Here is a 6,000-nt window from a genome sequence, read left to right as displayed (position 1 = left end):
AACACACTAACTGCAGGAGACAGGTCTACGGAGGAGGGAAGGGGAAGAAAAGAGATGGGGATGTGATTAGTTTTAAAAGCAATCTTAAGCATAGAGGGTAAAATGTTAAGATCTCATAAATCTAGGAAGTGAATACATAGGGTTTTACTCTATTATTTCATGCACTTACCTGTCTGTTTGAAATGTTTTCTAATTGAGGCTTAAAAACATTTTTAAAAGAGTCTGTGACAATGTCTATTTTGCAGCCATTGTTAAACCTTTGTTGGAATGTTTTCTCTCACCATGGAGACCGAAAGCCCTGGACTATTTTTTTAAGGTTCATAGAATTCCAAAGACCAAAGTCCGTGATCAACTACCCCTCTCTCCCTCTTTATAATTTTAGCTGATCTCATGGAGCTCAGCCACTGGGTTGGAAATGAAGCCCAAATATTGCAGTGTTAGAAACCGGGCCCTCTTTTCTCTGCTACTGGTGCCAGACGCAACGTGAACACGACCCCACAAAGACCACCCATGAACCCGACCTGTGAGTGTCTTGTGACTGATTACCTCAGCGATCTTACTGTAGAGGGGTTAGCGCTATAGAGAGAAAGCCAGACAAAGACCGCTGAGAAATGTTAAGAAGGTACTCTGTCATGACCAGCTGATATTCAAGGTAACAATGACTAAACAGGAAATAGGAGGTGTTCAGTCAAAAGATGGCCAGTCAAGATGCCTGTAGCTTGTCACAAATCCTAGCTTTAAACCAGAAACTTTTCAACAGAGTTTGGAAAACCATAAAGAGCTGTACAATATTGATGATTGTTGTCAGTGATGGAATACCTCAGTGGTAATGGTCAACCAGCTCTAAAGTCATTTGAATATAGAGAGGAGGTCTACTTTGCTGAAAGCTGATTGGCTTTTAAATCAAATTGTGTACCGCGGGATTACAGCACTTTGCCATTCCTGCCCATTAAGTATGAGAATCTCTGGCCTCAACCTCACAGACATTATACAGCAATATATTTCCCATAAAACACACACACACACACGTGCCCACACATAGACATATTTACATGTATATACACACACACACAAATACATATATACATGTATACATATACAGTTGACCCTTGGGCAACACAGATTTGAACTGCCAGTGTCCACCTGTACGTGGGTTTTTAAATATGGATTTTTAAATATGATGTGATGCAGAACCTTGGATATGGAGGCTTGACTGCAAAGTTATTTTCAGATTTTTGACTGTGTATGTTGTAGGCACTCCTAACCCCCGTGTTATTCAAGGGTCAGGTGTATATATACACATATACACACATGTATATGTATACACACACACCCACATTCTCTCACCCCAGTGCCCTGCTGATGCTAACAGTGAATACACAGTTTATTTTTTCTTACTGTATTGCAACTAGCCCCTTCTGTTCCTAGTACCTGGTGAGGTTTCCAGCCCATATGAAGTGTTCAGTGAATGTGGATGGAATGAACGCGTTGTCTGCACAGTCTGGCTCTCACAAGGTGGTAACAGCAAAACCACACAAACTGTGCAATTGCTTCCAATGAAAAAATGCTTCCCTTTGGGCATCGGTATTTTATTGGCAGAGGCATTATCTATAGCACAATAGTCGATTAAGTAAATTTTGGGGTCAACGGGACTTCACCCAAATCTTGGCAGTTACTTCTCTGCACTTCCGCTTCCTCACCGACAGGATGAGAATAGCTGTACTCCTGCCCCATTCTTTAGTTAGGAGGGTTTGTTAAGAAAATTCACATAAAGGGTTAAGCAAAGTGACCCCAAGACTGCAAGCCCACAGTAAATATTAGTTGCTACCATCACGGTCATTAGCATCATCTTCATTGTTGTAGTCGCACCTTCAATTTGCTGGACTTTCAAATGGAGGCTAGAGTTTTCACATTAGCCTCCTTTTACTGCAACAAAAAAATTCATCTAACTTGAAAATTAAGATATTAGAAGAGAAGTGTCAGATCAAGTTGAAACTGCTGAGCAGCGAGTGAGCCAGGTGTGCCACTAAGACCTAATTCTAAGACAGGAAGCCTCCAAACTGATCAAGTTCCCAAATGGCGTTGGTTAAGGCTAAGTTTTTAAAAGTGTGGGAAAAAAGCAAATAATGCCTTTAAATCACCCCAATGCCATGAATTCAAATGTCTGCATGGTATCTAACAGGTATGAATTTTGAAGGGGTTCAAGTTTAACCTTCAAAGTGCTGGAAGTCTGTGAAGCTGCCTTGCTGCAGATGGCTACTCTGGGGACAGAAAACCTGAAAGAATCAGAAGTAAGAAATGGGATCTTCTGCACCGCATCCTTGGGACGTGAAGAGCTCTGTTTATTGTACGCACACAGGGGAAGTTTTTTTTTTTTTTTTTAATCGTTCCATGAAAATAAACCTGAAAATTTCTATCCAAAAACATGGTTATGGACATCCCTAAAAGCCTCCCACCCATCTAGTAGCCCAGGCAATCAACAGAATTTTAATAACTCCTCCAAGCAAATGCCAGGTGGGTCAAGGCCAGCTGCTGTTGAGCTAACACTGAACCACACACACACACACCTATAGAACCAGCTTTGTAAGGGCAATCTCTCATTCACAGCTCCACAGGCTGAGCTGTACGATTGCCCCTTTTGTTTATATAATCCCATAGAATGAGTCGGCACAAAAGGCAAGTAAGAAACCATGGGGAATCTGTGTCCAAACCTTGCTTTGTACCTGAAGTTCAATTGTGTTTGGTTAACCTTCTATTTATTCCTTCTCTTTCCTTCAGCTGACCTTTCTAGTCTTGGTCTTTGCCATGGTGTGTCATGGCAGAACGTGGCTCAATGAGACTCCGGCCCCGTGTGACAAAGGAACTCTTATGAGCTCTCTGTGAATTGTCTCATTCATCAGGCGTGTACGTGGACGCTCCCTTTGTACACCACCATTCCTGCCATGAAAAATGGGGAAATGTCAGCCCCGACACACAGGTACCTCCCCTCCTCAGACACAGAGGCCAGATATGAGGCAGTGAGCTCCGATTCTTGCTTTCCCTCCAATCGTTCTCCTGCCGAATGGTCTGACCTGCAATTCAGATGTTGACCCTGGGAAAGACAGCTCACGGAATAGTACCAGGATGTTTTGTTCCACGTAGCCAGATAACTGGAGGAAAATCAGGCCATGCAATGCCCTTGATCATTAAGTCACCTCACATGAAAGTAACATGGCCGCATCACTCTGTGTGACCCTTTTACCAACTTTTCCTCCTCTAGGAAGTGGAGTAATTAATCATCATTCCGGGACAGTGCACACATAGTCCTACCAACAAACAGTGAGGCGCTTACAGAGGGCGGTGCCTCTGAGCACTACGAAACGTGAGTCACTTGATTAGAGGGTAAAGCAATCAAGCTGCAGACTGCTAAATGGTTAAACTAGAAGCGAGCGCAGTCTCATTTTCTTTTAAGTCTTTTAAGTGCACTGTGAAGCTCTGGTTGGAATTAGCCAGAGACCTGGCTGGAAACGAAGTGTGAGAGCATTGATATGAATGATTTTCAACACCACCAAAGTCAATCAAAGGAAAGTACCTGCGAACTCCCTCAACGACTAGCTGGAGGGCGTTGTGCGTTAACTGTATTACTACAGCCCCTTCTTTCCCCATCACTTAGTATCGTTAGAGAGAAGCTCAACAATAGTCCTGAACAGCGGCAAAAATAAATTCTCTCCAATTAAGTAGTCTAATACGCTATTTAGGATTTTAGCACTTAACATTCTTTCCTTCCCATTTAATTTCGGCTTTCGCTTGGATGTCATCTTGTTGGAAATCCATCACAGAAAACTATGTGGGGAAAAAAAAAAGATAATGTTGCCAAGTGCTCCCGATGTTCAAAACCGAGCAGAAGCATAATATTTTTTTCTAAATCACCCCAGGATTTTCCCTAATCGTTCAGCTTCTTCCTACTAAAGAAATTAATATATGAAAATATATGAAAATGGTCAATATGCAAATTCAAATATCACACTAGCTACTTGCCTTCAGTAAGGGCTATATGCATAAATTTGGAACAATATCATATTTTAAGGTGCTTGATTATAATAATGTCTTGGTGTGCATATGTGCATGTATAATGATGCTCATTTAATTTAATCATGAAAATATTATAGGGTCATTTGGCTTTCTCCTCCAAAAGTTCTCTCACTTTTGTCAATTAGTTCCACGTTGCCCCTTTTATAAGTCAGCCAATGGTAAGTAATGGTTTTAGGGTTAAAAGGAATATCACAATCTTATAGAATTATGGACAGGAAAGAGGCATATGGGAAGGCAGTGGCATCTGGTCCTCAGCATATATCCTAATCAAGAAACAGTGTTAGACTTTTCAGTAGAACCTGGTCCTAGAAATACCCGAATTTTAAAGTCATTTCTTCCTGCAAGTTTCCAGTGTCCCTGAATGCTGAGAATTTGCCCCCGGGGCAGTCACCTGATTACAATGGAAGCCTTGGAAACCAGTTCATGTGACCTGCACATTCCACATGCTTGACTGGAGTGGAGCTTTGGGGACTTTGCAGAATTACTGGAATCACAAGGGGGGCATGGAGGGGAGCAGGAGGGCGGAGGGCATTTAACTTCACCACACACTTAAAGAGTAGATAACATCATGGCAAGTGGCATAAAAAGGACCATCTTGAATGAGAGGGAAGAAACCTGACACAAAGGTCATTGCATATTATCCCTCCCCCACCCAGGAAATCTTATTTTCTTTCCCACAGAAAAACTTTGTTCCTCTTCCCCAACATGTTAACAGAGAGCAGTGAAAAGAAATAGGCTGCTTTGTGCCCATCAATAGAATCTATATAACATCTTTTCCCCCAGGGATTAATTCAGCGTTTGATTAAATCTTTCTGAGATTTAAATCATGATGTTACAAACCTCCAAGGAGCTCCTCTGTGAGCTGTGACCTTCTTTATTACTCTCTGCTGTTTGATAAAGCGCGAAGATTGATTTATAATAGTGTATCATGTGTTTGAAAACAAGGAATCGCAAGAAAGAATGGCAGAATGTAAGATTAATACAAGTAAATATTGCAAAAAGGGAACGCCTTGGTTAAAATATTTTGTAATTAATACTGAGTTACAACTGTGTAGCTAGTAACACTAGTGTCAAATGAGTACACTAACGCTCTTAGAGCTGTAAAATACATCCAATGGTTAGCTAAATAATGCGACAGTGAAAACTGGCAACGCTGAAAAAGAATTTTGAATATCACATTGTATACTTTAAACAGATTTAGTGTGGAGGACTTCTGAATTGAAACAAGCTCCTTTCAAATAAACTGTTCATATCCAGTGTTCACTTATTTTGTCAGCCTAATTTTGGTTTCAATAATTATTTCACCATTAGTATCATCAAGGATGGAAGTGATTTAATGTTTGAGGACAACATCAAATGAATCCTTTGTCTCTAATCAGGATGTTCCTGTACAAGACTAGCGGCTACTACTTTTTTTTTTTTTCTTAAAAATCCCTCTTTACCCTCAAAAGACTTTTATTATTCTATTGCCCTTTCTAATTCCAGCCAGAAGACTAAAAATGTTCTATACGGTGGGGGATGGTATAGCTCAAATGGTAGAGTACAGGTTTAGCATGCATGAGGTCCTGGTTTCAATCCCCAGTACCTCCTCTAAGAATAAATAAATAAACCTGCTTACTTCCTCCCAAATTTAAATTAAATTAAATTAAATTAAATTAAAAAGTCCTATACAGTTTAAACTCCAGTGGAAATAAGTTAGGATCTGAGGCTTATCCACTGAATCTCAGGAGTTCTTAGAACCCACAGCTGTAGATGAATGAAGTATTTGGGCAAGATAATGGTAGATTTTTTTTTTTTTTGCTCTTAATTATTTATTTTTGTTTTGTTTTATTTTTTGTGCCTTTTTTATTGTAGTGTAGTCAGTTTACAATGTTGTCAATTTCTGATGTACAGCATAATGTTTCAGTCACACATATACATACATACATT

The sequence above is a fragment of the Camelus dromedarius genome, chromosome 1, assembly GCF_036321535.1.
Source record: "Camelus dromedarius isolate mCamDro1 chromosome 1, mCamDro1.pat, whole genome shotgun sequence".
Taxonomy (NCBI): domain Eukaryota; kingdom Metazoa; phylum Chordata; class Mammalia; order Artiodactyla; family Camelidae; genus Camelus; species Camelus dromedarius.
The sequence above is the reverse complement of the archived record's forward strand: the minus strand, read 5'-3'. Positions refer to the sequence as shown.